The sequence below is a fragment of the Leuciscus leuciscus genome (assembly GCF_965113295.1).
Source record: "Leuciscus leuciscus genome assembly, chromosome: 10".
NCBI classification, from domain to species: Eukaryota; Metazoa; Chordata; class Actinopteri; order Cypriniformes; family Leuciscidae; genus Leuciscus; species Leuciscus leuciscus.
In genome coordinates this window covers 16,289,300-16,304,933 of record NC_138734.1, presented here as the reverse complement: position 1 = coordinate 16,304,933, position 15,634 = coordinate 16,289,300, and the positions used below count along the sequence as shown (strand labels likewise).

Genomic DNA, 15,634 nt, shown 5'->3' with positions numbered 1-15,634 from the left:
ACAGCCAACCACACAACACGCTCTTCCCGGCATCACTGGACAGCATATGTACTAAAAAAACTAAATAAAAATAATATTTCGTACAGCTAACTACAGCCGCTTACGGGACCAACCGCTACTACTTCCGCTACTTCCTTAGCAGCAACCAGGCACGCAGTAATGGCGGCGCTGCTTTACTTCCGTGTTTCGCCGGATTTGTGTATAGTGGACCATAGGGGTGTGATCTCCGACATGGTGGCAAGGTGGCCAGGCAGCACCCACGACAGTTTTGTCTGGGCCAATTCTGCCGTGGGTGAACAAGCGGAGAGAGAGGGGTTTGGTCAGAGCATGTTCCTCGGGGATAGTGGATACCCTCTGAGAACATACTTATTCACACCGCTGACCAACCCACAGACTCGGGCTGAAAGAGCCTACAATGTTGCACACGTTCGCACGCGCAACGTTGTCGAGTGTGCAATTGGCATCTGGAAGCTGCGCTTTCGGTGCCTGCACAAGTCGGCAGGAGGACTGCGGATGAAGCCTCACAGCTCTTGCGCAGTTACGGTGGCAACGGCCATACTCCATAACATGGCTGTGCGTGGAGGCGCACCTATTCCGGAGGGGGAGGAGGAGGATGTGGAAGTGGATGAGGAGGAAGATGGAGAGGGAGAAGTTGAGGTCCTCTATCCTCCACAGAGGGCTGCCTTGCATGCTGCCGGGGTTGAGGCAAGGCAGCTTTTGATTGCAAATGTTTTTGGTTGATTTATATTTTATTTTTGGATTAACTTGCTGAGCTATCATTAGCCATCATCCATGATTGAATGGACTTTTCTTTTGATTCGTATTATGATGGAATTTTTAGTTTTCTGAAAAATAAACGGGAGTTTCAAACCTTGCATCCATTAAATGTTCTGTGTGTGATTCTAATCCTTTAAACCTTTACTCTATCATGCCATTGTGTCCATTGCATAAGTGCTCTATGCAACGCCAATCATTGACATGCTTCTCTTAAGGTTGGCGAAGGAGCCTACACGTTAGAATTTCTGAATCAAAAGTTGACATATGCCCAAATTACCACGTTACATTGCTGATTCATCTTCATTCATTTATTGGGCATTGAACGCAGGTCACATGGTTGTCAGAGGATTCCCTTTCTGTTGCTTTGCCTCATGCATAGCCTTACGCGTCGTCAAACACACAGATAATGTACATTACAAACTAATGTCTTTACGCAGCCTCTTCAAACGAGCTTTATATCTGAATGTGCACTTAGATTGACACTGCTTAATTTCCTTGTGGATAAATAAGGTATCTCATAGATAGAGCAAGATTTTATGCGTAGGTTTCCAATGGCAATAGAGAATCAGTTGTTGACTCATTAAGGATGACAGAATGACATACAATCTTGTTGATTATCAAGTATTTTTAATGAAAATGCGCATACAAACACACACAGACACGGTCACTGGTGTGACTGTTGCTCAGCATCTATAAAGACAAACACATACCAAAATCAGATTAGGAACTGTGAGGAAAGGAACATCAAAATCTATAAACCAACAACAACTGGCTCACCTTCAGCCGGCAGCAAGATTGGTACCGAGATTGAGGGCCTGTTGAATTGCGCCTCTGCTAGGGCATGCTGCTGCTTGGCCAGTTCCAGCTTGGCTGTCTCTTCAGCTCCAGAGACTGGCGAGCGAGCTCATTTGCTTCGGTCAACTGGCGCTGAATGTCCTGCAACACGACCAACTTCTCCTTTTCAATGTTCACCAACTCTTCGCTACACCGACATGGTGAGATTGTGGAGCGACGTTGTGATGTCGTGTAGCGAAGTCCTGGCGAAGACGTGTGTACGGGAGGTGGTGGCGTAGTGCACCCTTCCGGCTCGGTGCTGCCTGGTGAGGAGAGTGCTGCAGGTGGCTCGGTGTCTGGGGAGCATGGCACATTTGGGGGTGGCGATGACCTGGAACATGAGGCCTGTTCAGCGTCACCTCTTCTAACGTCAATCCCCCCAGGGATTCCATGTGAGACTGTGTCTCCCATGATCGCCAGTGCCTTCTCCTCATGTGCTGTTAAGGGCTGCACCGAACTGGTCCCCGCACCTGTCCTCGCCCGGTCTCTACGGACAGCAGAACCTCTCACCTTAACCTGGCTTGAAAAATCATGCCATTTTTTCCTGACGTCCTGCCAGGACCTTGGTGTGCCTGATCCGGAGGCAGCCATCTTCCTTGCTATGTCGCTCCATAGCTCTTTTTTGTTGCTGTTGCACAAGTTATTCCGAAAGCTGGAAAACAGTGTCACCTTGTGCAAGCTCACCTCGTTCAGCAAAACTTCAAGTTCCTCTGACGAGAAGCTTGGTGCCCTTTTTTTACGTTGCTTCCCCACCATATTCTGTATCTAACTCTCTCTCTCTGTTCATTGTAGATAGGTTGCTTTTTATTGAAAACATTAACCAAAGGCAATCAATACCGCATTAAACAGAAGTAACTGCAGCTGCTTGCCAATCAATTCTGATTGTAAAGTACCTTACCATTAATATAAAAGTGTATCACATAATTTTTAGAAGTCGTTAAGCCCATGTCAAGAAGCGGCACAAGTGGCACAACGGGATAAGGAGGGTGGATGATTAGCGAGGGATACCCGGTTCGTCTACCCGTCACAACATATCGTGTGAACATATTACTCACAATTTGATAATTTAATTAATAGTCTATATTTTACTGATAACTTAAACTATGTTAAAATAAATGTTACTGGAATAATTTGAGGAATGTTTAATTTGCATAGAACGTGTTGTCTTTATTAACGCCATAATGCACCTTCGCGTGAAGTGGATTCCTGAGCAATCGATGCCAACTAATTCAGCACCTTCACTTGGGACAGCGCCTTTGTAACGTCGAACGTAAGAGGCAGCGTGTTAAGAAGCTTCCTAAGGGACACTTCGGGGAACACACTTAGGAACATAAACAACTTTGGTAAGATATATCTTTCGAGTCTTCTTAGCGCGCTAAGAGTGAGCGTTATCGGGGAACCGGGCCCAGATCATTAGTAAACCTACTAGGTATGATAATAAATGTTTAGGAAATGCTGGTCTTTTAGATGTAATTTTAACAAATACCCCAGATCGATATCAATCTGATATTTTCTGTAATGATATCAGGGATCATTGCTTGGTAGCATGTGTCCGGAAAAAGTGTACGCCTAGGTAATCTAGTGTAACTCGACTGAAACGTTCTTTTAAAAATTTTAATGAGCAAGGTTTTTTAAATGATTTAGCTGCTACGGTCTTACATAAAGTCAGTCTAATCCCCACTGTTAAAAGCTTGGTCTTATTTTTTCCAGTCCTTTAAAACTATCATTAATAAATATGCCCCTTTAAAACCTGTTTGGCATAAAGATCGCTCTAGTCCATGGATAAATCATGACCTAGTTACTCAACAACATCAGAAAAATGTGCTTTGCAGTAAAGCACGTTGCTCAAAAATCTGAGACTGACTGGTTTTCTTTTAGACAACATTGGAATATGTGCACTCAAGCTGCCCGAAAAGCTAAATCTGAATATTATAAAAAACAATTCTCTAATAATTCCTCAAATTCAAGAACATTCTGGAATACTGTTAAAGACATAGAGAATACATTTTTAGTAAACCAAGGACGTGCCTCACTCAAAAATTAAGATATTGTTATTACAGACAAAGCTAAATTAGTGGATCTTTTAAATAAACATTTTATATAAGAGCGAGTAATTTATTTGAGAATCTTATCTCTAGGCAGAGTATAAAAACAAACAAAAACATTAAGACATACGAAAATTGCTCAAACTACATTACCTTTTAGGTTTATAACTGAACCTCTAACATATATTTTTTATATATTGATTTCTACAGTGGAGATACCTAAAACCTGGAAAACTGCCATTGTATCCCCTGTTTATAAGAATGGTGATAAAATGGATCCAAATTCATGTATGCCAATTTCAGTTTTGCCCTGTGTTGCAAAGGTAATGGAGAAATGAATAAACAAGCAATTAATAGGATTTCTTAATAAACGTAACGTCATATCTGATGCTCAATCCGGTTTTCATTCATCATTTATAGTAGTTGCATTACAGCAGCTGTACAAGTTATGCACAATATATGCCTTAGATACACAACAAATTTGTGCAGCTTTTTTCATTGATCTTGCTAAAGCTTTTGACACAGTTGATCACTCTATTCTGTTATCCAGATTATGTAGTATTGGCGCATCTAACTTAACTTTATCTTGGTTCTCTAATTATCTATTTAGTAGATCCCAACATGCAACATCCCAACAACTATCTGAGCCTCTAACTATTAACAAAGGTGTTCCTCAAGGCTCTGTGTTAGCCTCAACCCTGTTTTCAGTTTATATTAACAACATATCCCAGACTATCTGTTGTGAGAAAACCTATAGTCACTTATATGCCGATGATACCATTCTTTACTCTATAGGATTATCATATGATGAAGTTTTAAAACACAAGGTAGTTTTAATAATATTCAACAAGCCTTTAATGATTTAAATCTAGTCTTGAATAGCACAAAAACAAAGGTAATATGGTTTGGAAAGAAACATCAGTGTAATAAAGATATTACACCCTTGAATGGAGCAAAACTTGACTTGGTATCTTCATACAAATATCTCGGAATTTGGTTTGATAGCTCTTTAATTTTCACTGATCACATATTGAATCTTCAGAAGAAAGTTAAATCTAGACTTGGTTTCTTATATCGAAAAAGATCTACGTTTACTACATCCGCCAAGAAATATCTTGTTGAAACCACAATTTTACCGTTATTTGACTATGGTAATGTAGTATATAGGAATACATCGAAAGGTGTTTTAGAACAATTAGATGTTTTATATTACGCATCTATTAGACTGATTACTAATGCACCCTACAAAACGGATCACTGTGAACTGTATTCCCTTTTAAATTGGAAGTCATTACATTGTCGACGCAAAACACACTGGTATATTTTTATTTATAATGTCAGGTCTACTACCAAATATCTGCATGAGTAGCTGCAACCACGTTAGTACACATTCAACCCGATCATCTAATCATATTTGTTTGATTATCCCCAGAAAAAAAAAAAAAAAAAAAAAAAAAAACTGTCTATGGTCGCTCTGCTTTTAGTTTTGCTGCTCCAAATGATTGGAATGTGCTACAAAAGTAATTGAAATTGCAGTATTTTATTTCAATCTCTGCATTAAAAAAACTATTAGGGAGTGTTTTTATCACAGCTTGTGAATGTTTTAAATAAATGTATATGTGTGTGTGTATGTGATATGTTAATATATCCTTCAGGAGATTTTAATTCTCCTGCCAGGCTGTCGTTGAAAATAAGAACTTGTTCTTAAGTGACTTGCCTGGTTAAATAAAGGTTAAGTGAAGTAGTTAGTAGTAGTAGTAGTAAGTACTTTAGCGTAATAAAGTATCTCGATATTTATTCAACCAATTACTTTGTCATAGCTCTAGACAATTTCTTTCCCTTCTTCCCCGAAATCAGACCAGACTGCACGACTGCACGATAAACCTTAATATCCCAGTGCTGGAAAGGTTTTTTAACGATGAAAACACGCGTCCTGATTTTCGGCTGTCAGGGCGACAGTGCTGCTGAATCTGCTGCAAAGTGAACAGCAACATGGATGGGGTGCCACATTCGAGACCCTGGTCTTTCTTTTTCCGAAACCAGCTGTCTGCAGAGGTGTCTGCCCTGGAGGAGATTCCCATTGACCATGACTATTTGTAACAGGCAAGTAAGAGAATTGTTAAGCTACAATGCCTATAAGACAAATATTGAATGAACAATAGAATGGTTTTGCATGTTGAAATATTTTATGGTATGGTTTGAGGATGTGAGTTAATTTCTTTTACTCTTTCTGAAAAAAATCTCAGTGACATGGCAGCCATCAATTATATCAGCCCTGCAAACTGTTGGCAGACAACTTAGTGGATAGTGGAAATATGCACTCACTCTGGAGACCATCCCAGATGATGTCCCACCAGCAGAGAGGCTTTCCCAGGGTCTCTATTGTGGCAGCCCATCCCGGTCCAGCAGCACCACCAGGGTCTCCCTGCTCAGCTGAATTAAAGTCTACATCATTTTTTCTTATTTTATGTACTGTAAATTTAAATGTTTATGCTGATTTTGATATGTTTAACATATGTTGTAAATAGTTGGAAAAAGTAATTTTATGTAGCCTATAGAACAAATGATTTTCATTTACCAATATTATTTAAAAAAGTATAGAAGAATTTGTTTCTTGTAGAAATTATGACTGTCATTACAAAAATAAACAATGTCCAGAACAAATAATTATGTTTTATTTACACATTTAAAGTTGCATAAAAATTAATAATGTACAGAATTTTTATTCCTTTTAAAAATAAAAGTGAAACAATATATAGAAAATATATATATATATTTTCAATCATTCTCTCAAGAAGAGAAAACAGCCTGTCCATCCTCTCCCTACTCTCCTGTGCTCTCCTCGCCTCTGCCTCCCTCTGAAGTTGCATGTCTTCTCTGATCACGTCCAAAAACTCGTCCTCTCTTTCTCGCCGCCTTTGTGCTGGTGCTCCTACTGCTGGTGCTCGTGCTGCTGGCTCCTCCTCACACATTGCTGAACTTGGCCCTGGTGTGTCCTCAGGGATGGGCAATAAGGACAGGGGGGTTGGTGGAGTGGCTCTGTCCCAACACGTCATCCATGAGGACAAACCACTGCCAAGTTGCAGCAGTGGGTTTCCCACTCACTCCCTCTTCTGTCCCCGGACACTTGCAATCCTAAGGCAGAGCAAATAAAGCATGCCTTTTAACAACAACAGCACAATACATTTAAGCAAAGATGTATTAAACTTTCGTACTTTATATATTTTTTTGGCCTGCATTCAGCAGGTCACCTTCCCCAACAGGTCCATTTTCGGTAACACTTTACTTGAAGGGGTGTGCATAAGACTGACATGACACCTTCATAATCATGACATGACACATGTCATTAATATGAAGGAATTTTTATGCATGTTTATGACAACTGTCATTAAGTGTCATTCGCTTTAATTATGACATTTTTTATTTAAATATGACATTGTTTGAGATGTCTTTGTTATGACAACTTGACATAAACCAATACATTATAACCTGTCAATATCTTTGTCATGACAACTTGACATAAACCAATACATCATAACCTGTCATAAATGTGTCATAAACATGACATAGCAGATTAATTAGTAGTTAAAGTGGTCATATAATGCCATTTTTGTACAAGCTAATATGATTCTTTAGGGTCTACATTAAAAGTTTGTAATATACTTGAATTAAAAATTCTCATTAGTATTGTAAGAAAACACAAATTGTACCTGGTCAAAAACAGCTCTGCTTTCAGCACGCCGTTTAAGTGCATGTGTCTTTAAATGATAATGAGCTTTGCTCACCCCGCCCCTCTGTTCTGTGCGTACACCATTTGTAACACAATAACACAATAACCATAACGTGGGATTATGAATTATATTGAGAACGTCGTATATAGAAAACATGCCGTAATGTACCCTGAGTGTAAACCTTAGCCGCATTCATCGTGAAGCGTGCTAGCGATTTGCAAAGATTAATATAAAGATTAATATAAAGGTTAATAAAATGTTACACTCACTTCTTCTTCTGGAGGTGCAGCAGGAACACAAATAGTTAGTACCGATCCTTTTTTCAGGAGCAGCTTCTTAGCAAAACCAGCTTTATACTGACCCTCGTTTATAAAGCAGTCTGGTGTGTGAAATGATTTGCGCAAACATGAAAGCATTGACGTTGATCGTGGGGAATATTCCCTTCGAAAACAAAACTCAGCCACTGCGTCTTCAACGGTTTGGATTTAGGAACATCAAAATGACTGCTGTGTTCCTTATTGCACCCAAGAACAGAACACCACAATCGCTTAGACGCCATTCTGCTCATAGACAGTGCTCCAGCGTATCAACAATGACTGCGCGGACTATGATTGACAGCTCGCTCACGAGCAAGGGCGGGTCTGTGTTGAAACGCTGCTGTCAATCAACAATCGTGGGAGGGGCGTCGATTTTGTGACGTCACAAAATCGAACGGCTTGATTTGAGACAGGGGAAAACATATAAGAAAAAAAAAAAAAAAAAAAACACTGGATGGATTTTTATCATTTTATGATGGTTGTGTACAGGCACTGCCAACACACATTTCAGTACAATCAACTTGTAAAAGTGCATGTACCATTATATGACCCCTTTAAGAAACTACTTAGCTTTATGGGTTAATATTACATTAAACTGTCTTGTGTTTGGTTTTGACATTGGCTGTCATGAGGCCATTATAACTGTGTCATGAATATATTTGACCACTTTTTTTCCCACAGTATTCCAGTATTAGTTATAAAATAATTTGACAGCATTAACACTTAATGACAATCTAATGACAAATTAAATTGGTACCACAGGAAAAAAAAGTGGTCAGAAATATAATGTAATGTTAACCCATAAAGCTAAGTAGTGTCTTAATTTTGATGATTATTGATGATCTGCTATGTCATGTTTATGACATATTTATGACATATTTATGACAGGTTATGTTGTCTTGGTAATGTCAAGTTGTAATGACAAATAATTATAATACACAAGAGAGAACCTAGTGGAAATATTACAAATGGGTCGTTGCCTTACCTCCAAACCACACTGGCTGAGTTTTTGGCCCCTGTAAATAGGTGGTCATTTTCGGACCTCAAATGAGTGAATTGAGCTGTCTGCTCTTTGCTCCCTTAAACAAAACGAAATATTAGTTGTTGTTTTTTTCAGATTTTTTTTTTTTTTTTTTTTGCCTCAGACCACTTAACAAATGAAGCTGCACAGTGGTAACATTTGTAGTTTATGTCAGAATATGTAAGCGGACTGGAGCGCCAACAATTTCCCCTCCGTGTAAGTGTTCAATAATCACTCTGCTCCAGGTTCACCATTTCCCCCACTCCGCGCTCCACTCCTCGCTCACTGACACAGAGACAACGCTCTGTCTTCGCTCAGTGAGGAAATTTGCAGCTAAAGTATTTAAATAGCCTATACTTCTGATAGCCTATAGCCTATAAGTTCTATTCATAATATTAAATGAAAAAAATAAACAATCCTAGGATAATTTCAACAAGGTTTATTGGAACAGAACTGTTGTGCGCAATTTTTTTTTTTCCTACGACATGCCAAGCTTATTACATGGTTATTGGCATTAAAAGTTACATTTCATAGCAGCTTTTTGCAGTACGGGTCGCTACATTTCTTACAGTGTGTGTGAATATGTGCTACCTGTTAAAAATGTGCTTTCACCCGGGGCTATTTAAAATTCTACAGGTGCAACAGGCAAAAAAGTCGAGTTAAAGGGCTTTTTCCATCCTGGACAGCAGCACTGAGCTCGTTCGAATCGTCTAATGGAGATCTATCCCCGATGTGATATTCATAAAAAATCTTAATGCAAAGAGTAGCTCCTAGTGACAAAATTCTAAGAAAATTCTTAGAAATGTGGGCGTTTACTCTTAACATTAAATAAAAAATCATAGTAAAGAAAAAAGTAATTCAGAAAGCATCTTAACCCTTAAACCAGGTCTTAATGTCAAAATTGTTAGGAGAACAGACGAGGACTTTTAAGAGGCTTAAGAGTTTCTTTAGCAGAGGAGAAAATGGCAGAACGACGAAGAGGAAGAAGAAATGTGTTGCAGACAATGGATGACAGTGAGTTAATAAGACGCTATAGATTAGATTGTTCAGGGATCATGTTTGTGACAGATCTTATTAGAGACACGCTAACATCTCAGACACAGCGCAGAAATGCCATAACGCCAGAAATGAAAGTAATCACTACATTAAGATATTTGGCAACTGGGAAAATGCAACAATGCAGCAGTGATGATTTGGGTCTGTCACAACATTCTGTAAGCAGAGTGATCACACAAACAATTACAGCACTTTCAGAACCTCTTATTGTGTCGCAGTTCATTTCCTTTCCACTGGGCTTTCCTGGTGCGCACAATCAGGGGGAATGAACCGTTAAAAATGTACCGCTATAAGCTCCCACGTCTGCTTCTTTCCCCGTGCTGTGACACCCGACCCGAATCCGGCCCGAATTTTCCTTTAAGGATGGTCTTGTGTTCATCCACTAACTGGGCTAACAGTAAACACTGTTCCTCTGTCCAGTTGGGCTTTCTCATCCTTCTTGTTTTTTATTCCATGTTTACTACATTAAGTAATCCATATGAAATGTGCATTTCTCTCTGGCGTTCATGGCGAGTCCGCATCGCCAACTTCATCTTTGCAGCGACACAGAAAACACCAGTTTATTAATAAACAATTAAATGTCTCCGTGCTATTTTTGACACATTCATACTTTTGCCGGTTCTTTGTGGCAATCTTTATGCGTGCGGCCGTGCGCTTGAGTGCGGCTATATTATGTACACGCTCATTATCCTGTATTTAGCCTATTTAAGTAATACAATTAATATAAAGGGGGGATTTGTCCACTAATGGCTTAGATGAACAACTACCAGTCGACTAGAAAAAAAACTTTAGTCGGAGGCAGCCCTTATTCCACATATTTTCGAACCAGCAGGCCATTCTGGGTTGAGCGAGCGACCCTGCGGAATGAGCGAGTGAGCGGAATATTCAGAAATGCACTCTCCGCTCACGAGCTCTGATTGACACAAAGCATGACAAATTCAAACTTTATTTCATTTTCTCCGTAGCTTGAACACTCACTACATTAGGCATAAGAGAGTTAGTTAACGCTGTCCATTTATTTATTTTTATTTCACGTTTTTTAAAGTACAATATTATGTTAGTCCACAGCCCCCCACTTGGGGGTGCTGATGCTATGACGAGGGGGCTGCAGCCCCCGCAGCACCCCCCTTCCCGCGCTACTGCCTATGACTTCTGCCACTAATGATTGCTTTATTAATAATCTTCCTGATCAGTTTCATCATCTCAGCATCCCAGATAGCTTAGAAGAACTTGATATTGCAACAGAAACTTTTAACTCTCTCTTTCCCAGCACTTTAGACACAGTTGCTCCGTTGCACTTAAAGAAGATTAAAGAAAATAGTCCAACGCCGTGGTACAACGAGCACACTCGGGCCCTTAAAAGAGCAGCCAGAAAATTGGAGTGCAACTGGAAGAAAACAAAACTAGAGGTATTTCGCATTTTATGGAAGGAAAGCTTGATTACTTACAGAGAGGCTTTAAAAGCTGCTAGATCTGCTTATTTTACAACCCTATTAGAAGAAAATAAATATAATCTTAGGTATTTATTTGAAACGGTGGCTAAACTAATGAAAAAGAAAGCTTCAAGCACCGAAGTTTCCAAGCAACACAGCAGTAATGACTTTATGAACTTCTTCACTTATAAGATTGATAATATCAGGGACAAAATCATAACTATGCAACCGTCTACTACAGTATCGCATCAGGCAGTGAATTGTAGTCTCCCTGAGGAAAATTTGATTCATTCTTTGCTATAGGAGAGGAAGAATTTACTAAACTCGTTAAATCATCTAAATCGACAACATGTATGTTAGACCCTATACCGACTAAGCTACTGAAAGAGATGCTTCCAGAGGTCATAGATCCTCTTCTTATGATCATTAATTCGTCTTTGTCTCTAGGTAGGATATTAAGTAACTTTAAGCTGGCTATGATTAAACCGATTGTTAAAAAAACGCAACTTGATCCTACAGAATTAGTCAATTACAGGCCGATCTCAAATCTACCTTTTCTGTCAAAGATATTAGAAAAGGCAGTATCTTCACAACTGTGTTCCTTTCTTGAAAGAAATGATATCTGCGAGGATTTCCAGTGCGGATTTAGACCGTACCATAGTACCGAGACTGCCCTCATTAGAGTCACAAATGATTTGCTCTTATCATCCGATCGTGGTTGTATCTCTCTATTAGTGTTACTCGATCTTAGTGCTGCATTTGACACTATCAACCATAACATTCTTTTAAATAGACTTGAAAATTATGTTGGCATTAGTGGAATTGCATTAGCATGGTTTAAATCATACTTATCTGACCGTTATCAGTTTGTAGCAGTAAATGAAGAGATGTCTCGTCGATCACAAGTTCAGTATGGCGTACCACAAGGCTCAGTACTAGGACCGTTGCTGTTCACTCTGTACATGCTACCATTAGGAGATATCATTAGGAAACATGGAATTAGCTTCCACTGTTATGCCGACGATACTCAGCTCTATACTGTATTTCTTCAAAACCTAACAAAACTTACCAATTCACAAAATTAACGGAATGCATAGCTGATATAAAAAATTGGATGATTCGTAATTTCCTACTACTAAATTCTGAAAAAACAGAGATTCTAATTATTGGACAAAAAACGTCCTCACGTAATAATCTAGAATACTGTCTAACACTTGATGGCTGCTCTGTTAAGTCTTCGTCGTCGGTTAGGAACCTGGGTGTGCTCTTTGATACCAATCTTTCATTACGTCTCTAGTATCTGTAAAACCGCAATTTTCCATCTTAAAAATATATCTAAATTACGCCATATGCGAAAGACGTGGAAAGTGGAAAGACGTTGCTTATGCGCAGGTAAGATGGCTCCGTCTGATGCAATGACGTTTTTCCCCAATACACTAGATATGCAAATGTGCATGATATGATAATCGTACGTGTTCATACTGCAATATATTTTCATACTGTTATACCGTTACAACCGTAATGTGGTCTATAAGCGTTCTACTTCACCCTTGATTGTCTAGCAAAAACACAGAGCTACATGCAGCAATTAATGTGACGTTGTGACATCAACCTGTGAATGCATACACGATGGCTAGATTGCATACATTACACTGAGATCCTATCACTATGCATCCTTGACTACCTTCATACCAGTACAGATAACATTCCAATCCCAAACGTGTTTACACTTTGAAAGGCAGAAACTTAAATTGTCTTTGTCCCTTATGAACATTAACCATGGTTCTACTATGGATTCAAACAAAAAACATGGTTATTGTAGATAATCCATGGTAACCATAAATTAACCATTATTTTTCATGAGGGGTAGCGCAAAACGTCTAGGGTTACGACTGTAACCCTGGTTTCCTGAAAACAGGGAACGAGACACTGCGTCCTGAGACACTTTTGGGGAACGCCTCAGCATGACTGCTACAGCCAAGAAATGGCTGTAACTAAGCACAAATAATGGCAGTTTCAACAGAAATAAAAAAAATAAAAAATAAATCAAATAAAAAACTCACACCCACTGGTCACACACTAGGCTGTCAGTAACAGTACTCCTTATGGCCACTGCCCAAGCTATCATGCCTCAATGAGGAAGTAGCTTTGTATAGTAACAGAAGAACTTGTCAAAGGCTGCTCAAAGGCTTGGAACCAGCATCTTCACTGGGAAGTGGTTAATTTAAGGGAATATGGCCAGGGGGCCGAAAGGAGCCCTGGCCAGTCACTTTTAGTTGGACATTGTGTCAACCCCCAGAGCCACCAGGGAGGCTGACCCAGTTACAAACGAGGGGAGTTACTCTGCTCGACCCTGGACCTACAGAGCGCTTCTTTTTCAAAGCACTATGGAGGCTGGGTACTCTACATAGGATCCCTAATGAGAGGAGTACCTCCAGCTCTATCAGGAACTGATCTTCCAAGGGGGTTCACAATAATCTCTTGACCTTTCAGCGAAGTTCTCTATAGGCCGATCCTTTCAAACTAGGGAGTCCCTACATATCTAAAAAAACTGATCTACCAGGGAGGTCTCATGGAAGTCCTTCGACCTTCTGACCAGACTCAGGGAGCAAAGTACTCTACAGAACGACCCTCTAAACGAGGAGAGTACTACCTAGGCTTGACCGAGTAGAGTATCGACCAAGCTCTAGATAGAGCTAGTACCAGGGAGGCTCCTGTGGAGCGTGCAACATGCTGCAACTCTACGGAGTCAGGATACTGAATTAGCTGGAAGTGTTAAAAACCTAGCTCGCCCCGGAGGATCGCCTTTCAAGGTTGCCCGAGAAGGGCCAACTACTTGGTAGCTAATCTAGAACTTTAGGGCTAGTATCAGGGAAGCTCCTTTGGAGCCTATGACATAATATCCATCTGCACCACTCTAGGGAGCCAGCACACTCATTAGCTAAAATGCTAAGAACCTAGCTCAACCTGGAGGATTGCCTTCAAGGCGGCCCGAGGAGGGCCAACTACTTGGTAGCGAACCAATTTCTAGCAGAGATAGCCACCAGAGGTATGCTAGGCTTTAAATACTCATTCACATTGCCAACACAAGTGATGTACTCAACATAACGCTTTTCACCCTTTAAACAAGGAGAGTACAGATCTCAATGAACCAGACAGTCGAGGAGGCTTTTATATAGAGCCTACTACTCAAAAATATCATGGGCTCGGGGCTAATGCTTGAGCTCTAAGGGAACGTTCTCAATACTGTCCTGAATAGGAGGGAGAACTTAGTCGGCTTGACCTGAGCATCATTGTTGTTGGACACCAGGGTCTTCAGAGCTCTGGGAGCGAAGCACTCTTAGAGGACCCTGAACAAGGGGAGTTAATATCAACTTGACCCGAGACAAAGCTCAAGGATGGAGGCCTGAACAAATAATGACTCTCGCTACAAGACTAAGCTAAGCTCTGGAGGAGTGGATGCCTCAACAGGATGAAATTCCAAGGAAGAGGCCTAGGACACTCATCCCTGTGACTTGATGGTTACCATAAAGGAGCTTTCACAGGAGAGCCTGCTCTAAAAAGCCATAGATAATGCTACTAAGCAAAGCTCTAGAGAGTGGAGGCTTCAGCATAGTGCTTGTCACTCTCCAAGAGAGAGGATGCCTAACAACGCCCAAAAGACATCCACAGGGGAGACTTTCTATGAAATATCCTGCGACACCTATTTGTCTGTGCACTGGCTATTTGTCTGTGCACTAGGGAACTGTAGCTCCGCATATTGCTTTTTAACAAGAGGAGTCAAGCTCAACCTTGGCAAATTGAGGAGGCCACCGGTCCAGCAACTCACTACCAAGCCTGGCACCGGACCCACAGAAGGGTTCCAATGATGGAACAAACTCATCAGTGGCCCAGCCTCAGGCCTGATATTATGAGCGCATGTGGGGAGGGGGAGGGAACGTTCCTTCTACGTGACCTGCTGTCTGCAGTCCTCAAACTGGGACAGACCAGGACTCCCTGGATGTTTGGGCGTAGACTTGGACCGGCACATTATACAAGATTTGAATGCTGGTCTGGTCTTTCAGCGGGTCAGCTTGGTATGCTTAGAAGCACTGCCATAGTATGCAGTGCAGCATGACCTGCTGGCGCGTATGTCTTGCCGTATAAGGGCAGGGCTGGAGCTTTCAAAGTCAATGCCTCTCCAGCCACGAGATAGTTCGCAAACATCTTGTCTATCGGGGGCATCGACATGTATCCATGTTCACGCACCCCCTCGGCATCTGCATAATTTGCAAGTTGATGTCGGCGGATGCGGGTCAAATACCTGCGAGAGTGATAACACCTTTCTCTAACTCTTCAACAAGCTTCATCTGAGACCCCCGCAATCTCAGTCTCCTCTCAGTGAGAGGGACCAAGCCACTGGGTACAGATGCCGGTCCGT

General features: G+C 40.7%; 1 protein-coding gene across 1 annotated transcript in view; it reads left to right on the top strand.

Annotated features, from left to right (window-relative positions):
- emc8 (ER membrane protein complex subunit 8) overlaps positions 1-15,634 on the top strand; it is a 417,930-nt gene that overhangs the window by 126,995 nt on the left and 275,301 nt on the right. The window lies entirely within an intron of this gene.